The sequence below is a fragment of the Somniosus microcephalus genome, chromosome 22 (genome assembly GCF_052327205.1).
Source record: "Somniosus microcephalus isolate GS21.2 chromosome 22, FLI_Smic_1.0, whole genome shotgun sequence".
Lineage (NCBI taxonomy): Eukaryota > Metazoa > Chordata > Chondrichthyes > Squaliformes > Somniosidae > Somniosus > Somniosus microcephalus.
The window spans coordinates 2179348-2194268 of NC_141008.1; positions in this window are offsets into that span (position 1 = coordinate 2179348).

Genomic DNA, 14921 nt, shown 5'->3' on the forward strand with positions numbered 1-14921 from the left:
CATGTTATGATCGCTCTGACCCAAGGGTCCCCGTACAACAAGATTACTGATTAGTCCCTTCTCATTGCACAGTACCCAGTCCAATATAGCCTGTTCCCGAGTTGGTTCCTCGACATATTGATCCAGATAACCATCCCTCAAACACTCAAGGAATTCCTCCTCCTCATTATTTTTACTGATTAGGCTAGTCCAATCTATATGTAAGTTAAAGTCACCTATGATGACAGCTGTGCTCTTATTGCACGCTTCTCTAATTTCCCTCGTGATGCCCTCCCTAACCTCTATTTTACTATTTGGAGGCCTATATACCACTCCTATTAATGTTTTTCGCCCCTCGCTATTTCTTAGCTCCACCCATATAGATTCTGTATTAACTGAGTTAATATCCTTCCTTTCAATTGCATTTATCCCCTCTTTTACTAGCAATGCTACCCCTCCTCCCTTTCTTTTTTGTCGATCCTTCCTAAATACTGAATACCCCTGTATGTTAAGCTCCCAGCCCTGCTCACCCTGCAACCATGTTTCCGTAATCCCAATTAGATCATAATTATTAACCTCTATTACCACAGCTAATTCATCTACCTTGTTCCTGATGCTTCTCGCATTAAGGTATAAAACCCTCAGGCTTTTTTTATGCTCACATTTTTTATGAATTAGTTTGGCCCTTTGTTTTTTGTTCCTCACCCTTTTATCATTTATTTCTGTCTGCCTTTCACTTTCCTCTATTTCACTACATAGGTTTCTAGCCCCCTGCCATACTACTTTAAATGCTCCCGAACTGCTTTATCAAAAATTACCCCGAGAACATCAGTTCCATCTCTGCGCATCAATTTTATTAACTACTGAAAAAAAAAAATAACGATGCTGCAGATACTTAAGATCAAGTGCCTGGAACTCGACCCGCAAGAACCGGACTCGACTGCTAAGTTCTCGCACTGGCTGAACTGTTTCGAGTCCTTTCTGGCTGCATCCGGCGCGACCGTCGCCACCGACGCCGACAAGCTCAGGGTGCTGAATTCTAAAATAAACCACCGAGCTTTTGCCCTTATCCGGGACGCTACGAGCTACCGGGGGCTCTCGACATGTTGAAGGAGCAATATGCACGCCCGGTCAACTATGTTTACGCAAGACATCTCCTGGGGTCCCGCAAACAACAGCCCGGGGAACCCACAGAAGCATACATACGGGCGCTGAAGGAACTCGGCCGAGCCTGCGAATGCAAGCAAGTATCAGCCACGGAACATACGGAGGAGCTCATCCGTGACGCCCTCGTTGCGGGCCTCAGGTCCACTCACACGCGGCAGCGACTGCTGGAAAGTAGCGAGCTCGACCTGAAGAAGGCGATTTCACTCACCCTTTTGTTGGACGTAGCCCACCGGAACATGGAGGCCTACTCCCCGGACCGCGCGGCCGCTTCATGGACGCCGCAGCCGCCGCCATCTAGGGACGCGGCGCCGCCACGGGCCCCGGCCTCAACTGCTGCAGCGATGTCCCACCCGAGCCAGAAATTTTACTTCTGTGGCCAAACCAAACACCCCAGGGCGCGCTGCCCGGCGAAAAACGCGGTCTGCTCTGCCTGCGGTAAGAAGGGACACTACGCTGGCGTCTGCAGAAGTCAGAAGACCCCTACCTCCAGCAGCGTCGCGTGCGATTCGTGGGAGCGGCCATCTTGCCTTCCTCCAGCCTCGTGGGGATCGGGATCGTCATGGGCGCCGCCATTTTGCCCTTCCTCTCTGACGCCGCCATTTTGCCAACGGGCCCCCGACTCACCCACCTACAGCGACGCTCCCGACTCCACAGCGGCCTCCATTATGCTGGATCAATCCAGACCCCATCAGCTAGCCAGGTCCAAGATGGACATCCAGGTAAATGGCCGCGCCACAACTTGCCTTTTTGATTCCGGGAGCACGGAGAGCTTCATACACCCTGATACGGTACGGCATTATTCCCTCTCGGTCCGGCCAATGCGCCATCGGATCTCCATGGCCTCAAAATCTCACTCAGCAGACGTCGGCGGCTACTGCGTAGTGACCCTCTCGGTGAAGGGCTGCGTTTATAAAAATGTAAAGCTATTCGTCCTGCCACAGCTCTGCACTGCCATTCTGCTGGGGTTGGACTTTCATTGTCACTTTAAGAGTATCACCTTGACATACGGTGGACCTCTTCCCCCGCTCACTGTCTGCAACCAGCAGTTTTTAAATTGCCCGCCGTGCCCCACCTGCAGTCTCTCCACCCTCAAAATCACCCCCCCCCTCCGTTCGCCAACCTCACCCGCGACTGCAAGCCTATCGCCACAAAGAGCAGTTGATACAGCACCGGGGACAGATCCTTCATAAGATCTGAGGTGACGTGGCTCCTGAAAGAGGGGATTATTGAGGATAGTACCAGCCCCTGGCGAGCTCAGGTGGTAGTCGCTAAGACTGGCAACAAGCAGCGCCTGGTCATCGACTACAGCCAGACTATCAACAAGTACACCCAGTTGGACGCATCCCTCTCCCCCGCATAGCCGACATGGTTAATAAGATAGCACAATACCGCGTTTTCTCGACCATTGACCTCAAGGCAGCATACCACCAAATCCCTATCCGCCCTGAGGACCGCCAGTACACAGCCTTCGAGGCAAATGGCCGTCTTTTTCACTTCCTCAGGGTTCCTTTCGGCGTCACCAACGGTGTCTCCGTCTTCCAGAGGGAGATGGACCGGATGGTCGACGAGAATGCGTTACAGGCCACGTTTCCCTACCTGGACAACGTGACCATCTGCGGCCATGACCTGCAGGACCATGACGCCAATCTTGATAAGTTCCTTCGCACGGCCCAACTCCTAAACCTCACGTACAACAAGGAAAAGTGCATATTCCGCACAGCCCGCCTCGTTATCCTTGGTTGCGTGGTGGAACACGGAGTCATCGGCCCTGACCCTGACCGGATGCGCCCATTGATGGAACTTCCCCTGCCCCACTGTCTCAAGGCCCTCAAAAGGTGCCTGGGCTTCTTTTCCTATTACGCCCAGTGGGTCCCTCATTATGCGGACAAAGCCCGTCCACTTATCAAGTCCACTTCCTTCCCCCTGACGGCGGAGGCCCGCTCAGCCTTTCACCGTATAAAGGACGACATTGCCAAGGCCACCATGCACTCGGTAGACGAGTCCATCCCCTTCCAGGTGGAGAGCGATGCATCCGACTTTGCCCTGGCCGCTACCCTTAACCAGGCGGGAAGATCCGTGGCCTTTTTTTCACGAACCCTCCAGGGCTCCGAACTCAGACACTCCTCTGTGGAAAAAGAGGCCCAGGCCATTGTGGAGGCGCTGCGCCACTGGCAGCACTACCTGGCTAGAAAACGATTTACCCTGCTTACTGACCAACGTTCAGTCGCTTTCATGTTCAACAACAAGCAGAGGGGCAAAATCAAAAATGACAAGATTTTGAGGTGGAGAATCGAACTTTCCACCTACAATTACGACATCTTGTACCGGCCCGGGAAACTCAACGAACCCTCAGACGCTCTATCGCGAGGCACATGCGCCACCGCGCAGATCGATAGACTACGGGACCTCCACAACGACCTCTGCCACCCGGGGGTCACCAGGTTCTTCCATTTCATTAAAGGCCGCAACCTGCCTTACTCCATCGAGGAGGACAGGACCATGAGCAGGAGCTGCCCAGTCTGTGCAGAGTGCAAGCCGCGCTTCTATACGCCTGACAGAGCAAACCTGATCAAGGCCACCCGCCCTTTTGAGCGCCTGAGTGTCGACTTTAAAGGGCCCCTCCCCTCCTCTGACCGTAATGTGTACTTCCTCAACATAGTTGATGAGTACTCCCGTTTCCCTTTCGCCAACCCCTGCCCGGACACGACCACCGCTACGGTCATTAAGTGCCTGCACAACCTCTTTGCTCTGTTCGGTTTTCCCAGCTATATTCATAGCGACCGGGGCTCGTCCTTCATGAGCGACGAACTCCGTCAGTACCTGCTCATGAGAGGTATTGCCTCAAGCCGGACCACCAGCTACAACCCCCGGGGGAACGGACAGGTTGAAAGAGAGAACGCAACGGTCTGGAAGGTCCTTAAAATCTAGGGGCCTTCCGACCTCCCGTTGGCAGGATGTCCTACCTGATGCGCTCCACTCCATCCGGTCACTGCTGTGTACGGCCACCAACACCACTCCCCATGAGCGAATGTTCGTTTTTCCCCGGAGGTCCACATCCGATACCTCACTACCACACTGGCTGATGTCCCCAGGGCCCGTCCTGCTGAGGAAGCATGTAAGGTCCCACAAAACGGCTCCCCTGGTAGAAAAGGTTCACCTCCTCCATGCCAGTCCCCAGTACGCCTACGTGGCATACTTGGACGGGCGGGAGGATAGTCTCCATTAGAGATCTGGCACCCTCGGGGTCCACTGACCCGTCACCATTGCCCTCCACCACGACCCCCTTCGACACGGCCCAAAACTCAGTTGACCAAATTCTCACCCCTGTCCATTCCACCCCAGTAGATGGCATGCCGCGACCCCAGGACCAGCCGGAGACCGCTCGCCCACCCGACACCAAAGGGGACGATACACCGGTGCCCGACCCCGCTCAAGACGCGTCGTTGGAAGCTGTACCATCGCAACCGTCACCACGAAGATCTCGACGGCAAACGAGGCCTCCCGACAGACTCGCCTACTCGAACTTTTGATACACTTCACCCCGCCGGACTTAATTTTAAACGAGGGGTGAATGTGGTAAACCACTGTAGTTCACTGTGTTCACTTGTTGTTGTTGTTGTTGTTGCTGTCGTTCACTCTTGTTTCACTGTTATGCCTGACTATGCCTCAGCTGACTCCGCCCCCGGCTACCGAGTATAAGGACGGCCACATGGCAGCTCCTGGCATTCGGTCGTCCACTAGAGGCATAGTCCTGATCTGTCTGAAGTGCAATTCAGTAGTTAATAAAAGCCTGTCGTTCTGAACTCTGCTCAGCCTCTTATTAGAATTGATAGCGCATCAAAACCTTGAAGGGTTTAGATAGAGTAAATAGGGAGAAACTGTTTCCACTGGCAGAAGAGTTGGTACGGTATGACCAGAGGACAGAGCAGGAGTTTGATATAAATCAGTTAAGGCAGATTTCCCACCCTCTATCGTCCTGCTAGTGCCCCAAATGTTGGAAGATGGAAATCTAACTATCGATCTAATCTATGAACAAAAACAGGTGGCCACAGCATTCTATTGGCATTGCGCCTGTAGGTGTTACTCTAAGGGTAACGTGATGTGACTCATTAAAGTGCCCTCCCCCCGCCCAACCTTACTTGCCCGTCAATCAACTGATGATACCCTGTTTATTCGAAGTTTCCCGGCAGTTTCAATATTTGCCCCAGGGTGGCACTGCTCCAATACATTTGCTGGATTATGCTGGACACCTTGGTAAAGGAGAGTAACTAAGTGTTTTTACTCTTTCTACCCAGCCCTACTGTCCACACGCCCACCCCGACCCCAAAAAATATTACTGCTCCACTGCTCTTCGCCCTGACCTGTCTCCCAGCAGCATTGAGAAAATTCCTTCCCTCCATTGAGAGATTATGTTGATGGAAACTCTCACTTCATCTCCTCCCCTCCCTCTCTCCCCTTCTCATGCTCGCCAACTCGTCCTCTTCCACTTCTCCCCCTCGCTCGTCCTCTTCCCCCTCTCCCCCTCGCTCGTCCTCTTCCCTCTCTCCCCCTCGCTCATCCTCTTCACTCTCTCCCCCTCGCTCGTCCTCTTCCCTCTCTCGCCCTAGCTCGTCCTCTTCCCTCTCTCCCGCTTGCTCGTCCTCTTCCCTCTCTCCCCCTCGCTCGTCCTCTTCCCTCTCTCTCCCTCGCTCGTCCTCTTCCCTCTCTCCCCCTCGCTCGTCCTCTTCCCTCTCTCCCCCTTGATCGTCCTCTTCCCTCTCCCCCCCTCGCTCATCCTCTTCCCTCTCTCCCCCTCGCTCGTCCTCTTCCCCCTCTCCCCCTCGCTTGTCCTCTTCCCTCTCTCCCCCTCACTCGTCCTCTTCCCTCCCCCTCGCTCGTCCTCTTCCCTCTCTCGCCCTCGCTCGTCCTCTTCCCTCTCTCCCGCTCGCTCGTCCTCTTCCCTCTCTTCCCCTCGCTCAACCTCTTCCCTCTCTCTCCCTCGCTCGTCCTCTTCCCTCTCTCGCCCTAGCTCGTCCTCTTCCCTCTCTCCCGCTTGCTCGTCCTCTTCCCTCTCTCCCCCTCGCTCGTCCTCTTCCGTCTCTCCCCCTCGCTCGTCCTCTTCCCTCTCTCCCCCTCGCTCGTCCTCTTCCCTCTCTCCCCCTTGATCGTCCTCTTCCCTCTCCCCCCCTTGCTCATCCTCTTCCCTCTCTCCCCCTCGCTCGTCCACTTCACCCTCTCCCCCTCGCTCGTCCTCTTCCCTCTCTCCCCCTCACTCGTCCTCTTCCCTCCCCCTCGCTCGTCCTCTTCCCTCTCTCGCCCTCGCTCGTCCTCTTCCCTCTCTCTCGCTCGCTCGTCCTCTTCCCTCTCTTCCCCTCGCTCAACCTCTTCCCTCTCTCCCCCTCGCCTGTCCTCTTCCCTCTCTCCCCCTCGCTCATCATCTTCCCTCTTTCCCCTCGCTCGTCCTCTTCCCTCTCTCCCCCTCGCTCGTCCTCTTCCCTCTCTCCCCCTCGCTCGTCCTCTTCCCTCTCTCCCCCTTGCTCGTCCTCTTCCCTCTCTCCCCCTCGCTCGTTCTCTACCCTCTCTCCCCCTCGCTCGTCCTCTCCCCTCTCTCCCCCTCGCTCGTCCTGTCCCCTCTCTCCCCCTCGCTCGTCCTCTCCCCTCTCTCCTCCTCGCTCGTCCTCTCCCCTCTCTCCCCCTCACTCGCCCTCTTCCCTCTCTCCCCCTCGCTCCTCCTCTTCCCTCTCTCCCCCTCGCTCGTCCTCTTCCCTCTCTCCCCCTCGCTCGTCCTCTTCCCTCTCTCCCCCTCGCTCGTCCTCTCCCCTCTCTCCCCCTCGCTCATCCTCTTCCCTCTCTCCCCCTTGCTCATCCTCTTCCCTCTCTCCCCCTCGCTCGTCCTCTACCCTCTCTCCCCCTCGCTCCCCTAAACCTTTCTCTCTCTCTCCCCTGATTTTTTCTGTCATCCTCCACTTCCTCACTTTCTCCTCTCCCCCTCCCCTCATAAAGCCCATATCTGCGGTAACTGTTTTCTAAACTAACGTTATTTGACATACTGTACTGTCAGATCTATCAGTAGCACCTACAGCTGTACCTCGTATTAAGAAGCTGCCTCAGTTCATCTGCTGTCTGTGTTAACTCCAGATGTGACTATTCCTCCGCTCTCCTGTCCGCACTCCCATTCTCTGTAAACTTCAGCTCATCCAACACTCTGCTTCCCCGTGTCGCAACTCGCACCAAGTCCCGTTCACCCATCACCCCTGTACTCGCTCACCTACATTGTTTGATAATCGCTCCTGTGAAGTGCTTTGGGAGGTTTTGCGATGTTACAGGTGCTATACAAATGCAAGCTGTTACTACAGTAGATTTAAAATGCATTTTGCCGTAGACAGGGTCTGGGAGTTTACAATACAGATTCCAGTTAAAATTTGAGTTTCAGAGATCGATCGATGTAATAACACAACGGGCTCCTGGAACGGGATATGGACTCTTCAATACATCAGTCACGATTAAACTTCCTGAACAACCATACAACACATTCCACTAATGCCCAGCTTTAACAGTCCCGGCGCTCGCTGCGGGATAGTTACAGTGTGGTGGAATTTCCTTTCTCCTCCAGCGAGTTGACGATGTGAATCTGGGCTCCTGAGAGCCGTCCCGAGCAGCAGTCTGCTCTGTTAGTGATGATAACTGAAGACACCAGGTACTTCTGCTTTAAATCCAGTCTCCACCACGGGGCAACCATTTCTGGGGTGTGTGAGCACGAATCCTTACTCCAATCCATGGCTACATGGCCGTCAATGGCTCGAGATGCCTCTCCGGAGTGAGCTGTGCCAGATTGGGTCGCAGTCCCCCTCAGGGCCACATTTTCTTCTGTGGGAAAACATAAGAACATAAGAATTAGGAGCAGGAGTCGGCCCTTCGGCCCCTCGAGCCTGCTCTGCCATTCAATAAGATCATGGCTGATCTTCAACCTCAACTCCACTTTCCCCCCCGATCCCCATATCCCTGGATTCCCCATGAGTCCAAAAATCTATCATCTCAGCCTTGAATATACTCAAAGACTCAGCATCCACAGCCCTCTGGGGCAGAGAATTCCAAAGATTCACAACCCTCTGAGTGAAGAAATTCCTCCTCATCTCAGTCTAAAATGGCTGACCCCTTATCCTGAGACTGTGACCCCTAGTTCTAGACACTCCAGCCAGGGGAAACAATCTCTCAGCATCCACCCTATCAATCCCCCTGATATACCTATCAATTCAGTCCATGAAAAGCGATGAGTTAAGGTAGTAACTATAGGTTTTTATTGGCTAAATAACAGAGCCCACCCTCGTGGGTGATCGGTTCCAACAAGGAAGAATACTAGCCAAGCGGTCACCTTTATACCTGGGCAAGCAGGCGGAGCCATGGGCGGAGTCAGCTGAGGTCAGCCCAGGTGTAACAGTGTGCGTGGCAAGAGGTAACCTTGTGTAGTGATAACAACAGTGTAAACAATGATAACAACAGTGTAACAATAGTGAACGGTTGTGAACGATAACAGGGGGAAACAACCTCTCAGCATTTACCCTGTCCACCCCCTCAGAATCTTGTATGTTTCAATGAGATCACCTCTCATTCTTCTAAACTCCAGAGCGTATCGGCCCATTCTACACAATCTCTCCTCATAGGACAGCCCTCTCATCCCAGGAATCAATCTAGTGAACATTCATTGCACCGCCTCTAAAGCATGTATATCCGTCCTTCGATAAGGAGACCAAAACTGTGCCCAGTACTCCAGGTGTGGTCTCACCGAGGCCCTGTACAATTGAAGTAAGACTTCCTTCCTCTTGTACTCCAACCCCCTTGCAATAAAGGCCAACGTGCCATTTGCCTTTCTTATTGCTTGTTGTACCTGCATGCTAGCTTTCTGTGTCTCCTGTACAAGGACACCTGTACAGGAACACTAAATTCCCCTCAACAGCAGGATTAAATCTCAGGTTAACCCTTCAAGCAACTGGGCCACACATCTTTTTTAGTAGATTAGATAGATAGATAGATTTCCATCTTGCAACTCCCTGATTTGTGGCACTAGCGGAGCGATAGAGGCTGGGAAATATGGCGGAGCTGATTTCTACCAAATTCCTGCTCTGTCCTCTGGTCAGGCCGCCTGAAGCAAGGGGAACCTTCATTACAGTCTCCACCATCCAGACAGTGGAAACAGAATCCACCCCCTCCACCAGATGGTCCACTCGAGAACCCTCCCCTGCTCCAGAACCCTCCCCTAGCGCCCAGACCCCCTCCCCAGACCCCCTCCCCAGACCCCGTCCCCAGACACGCTCCCCCAGACCCCATCACCAGACCCCCTCCCCAGACCCCCTTCCCCTGACCCCCTCCCCCGAAACCCCTCCTCAGACCCCCTTCCACCAGACCCCCTTCCCCAGACCCCCTCCCCCGAATCCCCTCCCGAGACCCCCTTCCACCAGACCCCCTTCCACCAGACCCCCTACACAGACCCCCTCCCCCAGACCCCCATCCCCAGGCCCCCCTCCCCAGATCCCCTCCCCCAGACACCCTCCCCCAGACCCCCTCCCACAGACCCACTCCACCAGGACTCCCTCCCCTTTCGATAAGGTCCCGCATAAGAGATTAGCATGTAAAGTTAAAGCACACGGGATTGGTGGTAAGGTACTTACTTGGATAGAGAACTGGTTGGCAGACAGGAAGCAAAGAGTTGGAATAAACGGGTCTTTTTCTGAGTGACTGGTAGTGACTAGTGGGGTACCGCAGGGATCAGTCCTAGGACCCCAGCTATTCATAATATATATTAAATGATCTAGACGAGGGAACTGGATGTAATATCTTCAAGTTTGCAGATGACACAAAGCTGGGTGGGCGTGTGTGCTGTGAGGAGGATGCAGAGAAACACCAGTATGATTTGGACCAGGGTGATTGTGCAGATGCATGGCAGATGCAATATAATGTGGCTGAATGCGAGGTTATCCACTTTAGTTGCAAAATTATTATCTGAATGGCAATAGATTGGGAGAAGGGGAAGTGCAACGAGACCTGGGTGTCCTTGTGCACCAGTCGCTGAAGGTAAGCATGCAGGTGCAGCAGGCGGTTAAGAAGGCAAATGGTATGTTGGCCTTTGTAGTGAGAGCATTTGAGTACAGGATCAAGGATGTCTTGCTGCAGTTGTACAGGGCCTTGGTGAGACCACACCTTGAATATTGTGTGCAGTTTTGGTCGCCGTATCTGAAGAAGAATGTTCTTGCCATGGACAGAGTGCAGCGAAGATTTAGCAGACGGATACCTGGGATGGCAGGAATGAAGTATGAGGAGAGATTGGGTCGATTGGGCTTATATTTGCTGGAGTTTAGAAGAATGAGAGGGGATCTCATTGAAACTTATAAAATTCTAACAGGACTAGACAGACTAGATGCAGGAAGGATGTTCCCGATGGTTGGGGAGTCCAGAACCAGGGGTCACAGTCTAAGGATAACTGGTAAGCCATTTAGGACTGAGATGTGGAGGAATTTCTTCACCCAGAGAGTAGTGAACCTGTGGAATTCTCTACCACAGAAGGCAGTAGAGGCCAATTCATTAAATATATTCAAGAAGGAGTTGGATATATTTTTTGAGGCTAACGGGATCAAGGGGTATGGGGAGAAAGCAGGGACAGGGTACTGAGTTTGGATGATCAGCCATGATCTCATTGAATGGTGGAGCAGGCTCGAGGGGCCGAATGGCCTACTCCTGCTCCTATCTTCTATGTTTCTATGTTTCTATAGCGTGACGTGTTTACTTAGGAAATGTCCATTCTAACTGTAATCAATGTATAATAGTAACTTTCAAAAGGGAATTGGATAAGTACTTGAAAAGGAGAAATCTGCAGTGCTCTGGGGAAAGAGCAGGGCAGTGGGATGAATTGGATCGATCTTTCAAAGAGCTGGCACAGGCACGATGGGCCGAGTGGCCTCCTCCTGCTCCGTATCATTCTGTGATGCTATGAATCTATGTGGATGTAAGAATCTACAATGGAGAACTTTGACAGGAACAAGATTTATCACATGGAGATTATTTGTGATTTGAGGTCAGGCACTGAGGGAGTGTTCGATAGTCATCATGGGGGATGTAGCTGCCTTTAACAGGCCTGTATTATAAAGAGAGGCTGGCCAAAGACCTCCACCTCACACAGGGTCAGACGCTGCTTCTTTCCGGGCCGGATGATGTTGATAAATCGACCTTGCATTCCTCCGCACTCGGGCTCGAGGGGCGGAATGGCCTACTCCTACTCCTATTTTCTATGTTTCTAAGTTTCCAGCTCCCACTTCACCAGTCCCCCCTTCCCCAGACATGCCTTCACCAGACAACACTCCACTGTCGGAGGGGCAGTACTGAGGGAGCGCTGCACTGTAGGAGGAGCAGTACTGAGGAGCGCAGCACAGTCGGATGGGCAGTACTGAGGGAGCGCTGCACTGTTGGAGGGCCAGTACGGAGGGAGTGCTGCACTGTCGGAGGGGCAGTACTGAGGGAGCGCTGCACTGTCAGAGGGTCAGTACTGAGTGAGTGCTGCACTGTTGGAGGGGCAGTACTGATGGAGGGCCGCATTGTCGGAGGGGCAGTACTGAGTGAGCACTGCAGTGTCGGAGGGGCAGTACTGCGGGAGCGCTGCTCTGTCGGATGGCCAATACTGAGGGAGCGCTGCACGGTCGGAGGGGCAGTACCGAGGGAGAGCTGCACTGTGGGAGGATCAGTACTGAGGGAGCACTGCACTGTCGGAGGGCCAGTACTGAGGGAGCTCTGCACTGTCGGAGGGGCTGTACTGAGCGAGCACTGCCAGAGGGGCAGTAGTGAGTGAGTGCAGCACTGTCAGAGGGGCAGTTCTGAGGGAGCGCTGCACTGTCGGAGGGGCAGTACTGAGGGACTGCCACACTGTGAGGGGCAGTACTGAGGGAGCGCTGCACTTTTGGAGGGGCAGTACTGAGGGAGCACTGTCAGAGGGGCAGTAGTGAATGAGTGCAGCACTGTCGGTGGGACAGTACTGAGGGAGCGCTGCTCTGTCGGAGGGGCAGTACTGAGGGACTGCTGCACTGTGAGGGGCAGTACTGAGGGATCGCTGTACTGTTGGAGGGGCAGTACTGAGGGAGCACTGCAGTTTCGAAGGGGCAGAACTGAGGGGGCGCTGCAATGTTGGAGGGCCAGTACGGAGGGAGTGCTGCACTGTCAGAGCGGCAGTACTGAGGGAGCGCTGCACTGTCGGAGGGGCAGCACTGAGGGAGTGCTGCACTGTTGGAGGGGCAGTACTGAGGGTGCGCTGCACTGTCAGAGCGGCAGTACTGAGGGAGCACTGCACTGTCGGAGGGGCAGTACTGAGTGAGCACTGCAGTGTCAGAGGGGCAGTACCGCGGGAGCGCTGCACTGTCGGATGGCCAATACTGAGGGAGCGCTATACGGTCGGAGGGACAGTACCGATGGAGAGCAGCACTGTGGGAGGATCAGTACTGAGGGAGCACTGCACTGTCGGATGGCCAGTACTGAGGAAGTGCTGCACTGTCGGAGGGGCAGTACTGAGGGAGCACTGTCAGAGGGGCAGTAGTGAGTGAGTGCAGCACTGTCGGAGGGGCTGTACTGTGGGAGCGCTGCACTGTCGGAGGGGCAGTACTGAGGGACTGCCGCACTGTGAGGGGCAGTAATGAGGGAGCGCTGCACTTTCGGAGGGGCAGTACTGAGGGAGCACTGTCAGAGGGGCAGTAGTGAGTGAGTGCAGCACTGTCAGAGGGGCAGTACTGAGGGAGCGCTGCACTGTCGGAGGGGCAGTACTGAGGGACTGCCGCACTGTGAGGGGCAGTACTGAGGGATCGCTGTACTGTTGGAAGGGCAGTACTGAGGGACTGCCGCACTATGAGGGGCAGTACTGAGGGAGCGCTGCACTGTCGGAGGGGCAGTACTGAGGGAGCACTGCACTTTCGAAGGGGCAGTACTGAGGGGGCGCTGCACTGTTGGAGGGCCAGTACGGAGGGAGTGCTGCACTGTCGGAGCGGCAGTACTGAGGGAGCGCTGCACTGTCGGAGCGGCAGTACTGAGGGAACGCTGCACTGTTGGAGGGGCAGTACTGAGGGAGCGCTTCACTGTCAGAGGGGCAGTACCGAGTGAGTGCTGCACTGTTGGAGGGGCAGTACTGATGGATGGCCGCACTGTCTAAGGGGTAGTACTGAGTGAGCACTGCACTGTCGGAGGGGCAGTACCGCGGGAGCGCTGCACTGTCGGATGGCCAATACTGAGGGAGCGCTACACGGTCGGAGGGGCAGTACCGAGGGAGAGCTGCACTATGGGAGGATCAGTACTGAGGGAGCACTGCACTGTCGGATGGCCAGTACTGAGGGAGCGCTGCACTGTCGGAGGGGCACTACTGAGGGAGCAATGTCAGGGGGGCAGTAGTGAGTGAGTGCAGAACTGTCGGAGGGGCTGTACTGTGGGAGCGCTGCACTGTCGGAGGGGCAGTACTGAGGGACTGCTGCACTGTGAGGGGCAGTACTGAGGGAGCGCTGCACTTTCGGAGGGGCAGTACTGAGGGAGCACTGTCAGAGGGGCAGTAGTGAGTGAGTGCAGCACTGTCGGAGGGGCAGTACTGAGGGAGTGCTGCACTGTCGGAGGGGCAGTACTGAGGGAGCACTGTCAGAGGGGCAGTAGTGAGTGAGTGCAGCACTGTCGGAGGGGCAGTACTGAGGGAGCGCTGCACTCTCGGAGGGGTAGTACTGAGGGAGCACTGTCAGGGGGGCAGTAGTGAGTGAGTGCAGCACTGCCGGAGGGGCAGTACTGAGGGAGCGCTGCACTGTTGGAGGGGCAGTACTGAGGGACTGCCGCACTGTGAGGGGCAATACTGAGGAATCTCTGCACTGTTGGAGGGGCAGTAATGAGGGACTGCCGCACTATGAGCGGCAGTACTGTGGGAGCGCTGCATTGTCAGAGGGACAGTACTGAGGGAGCGCTGCATTGTCAGAGGGACAGTACTGAGTGAGTGCTGCATTGTCAAATGGTCATGTAGTTTGCGCTAACAGACGGCACAAAGGCACCGAATTTCACCCCCTTTATCTGCTTATTATCTCGATGCTGTTTGGGGGATCTTGCTGTGCACAATGGGCTGCCGCGTTTCTTACATTACAACAGTGACTACACTTCAAATGTACTTCATTGGCTGTAAAGCGCTTTGGGACGTCCTGAGGCCTTGAAAACTGCTGTAGAAACACAAGACTTTCGTTTTCTTTTTGAAGTGTAAAATGATTGCTGATCTGATCTTGTGTAACAAGGAAACTATCAACAAGGACCAAAGAGCCACCTGCAGCCCATCCAATGGACAATATCCCAGAGAGACAGGTGACTGGCAACAGGTGAAGCAGCGCCATCCTGTGGAGAGAACAAACAATGCAATCAGTGCCCCTCACCACAGTTGGTGGAAGGATTGGCCAGGTACTATTCCCAGCATCGCGTACTCTCACCAAACTCTTTCATCTTCTCAGAAGGGCAATGAATAAAGCAGGATAGCTTCTAGGATGGGAAAACCCCTGCATTGGTCTTCCCAACTCTTTGATGCATTTAAGGGGAAGCTGGATAAGTAGCCGAGGGTGGAAGGAGCAGAAGGATCTGTTGATAGGGTTAGAGGAAGGAAGGTGGGAGGAGGCTCGTGTGGAGCACAAACCCCGGCACAGACCAGTTGGGACGTGTTGTGTATGTACCTTTAAGGGAAGAACTGGCTAAGACTGCAGTACCGGCAGTGACCACCCCTGTATAAAAGGCCCTAGCAGGCTTCTGTATTTGAGTCT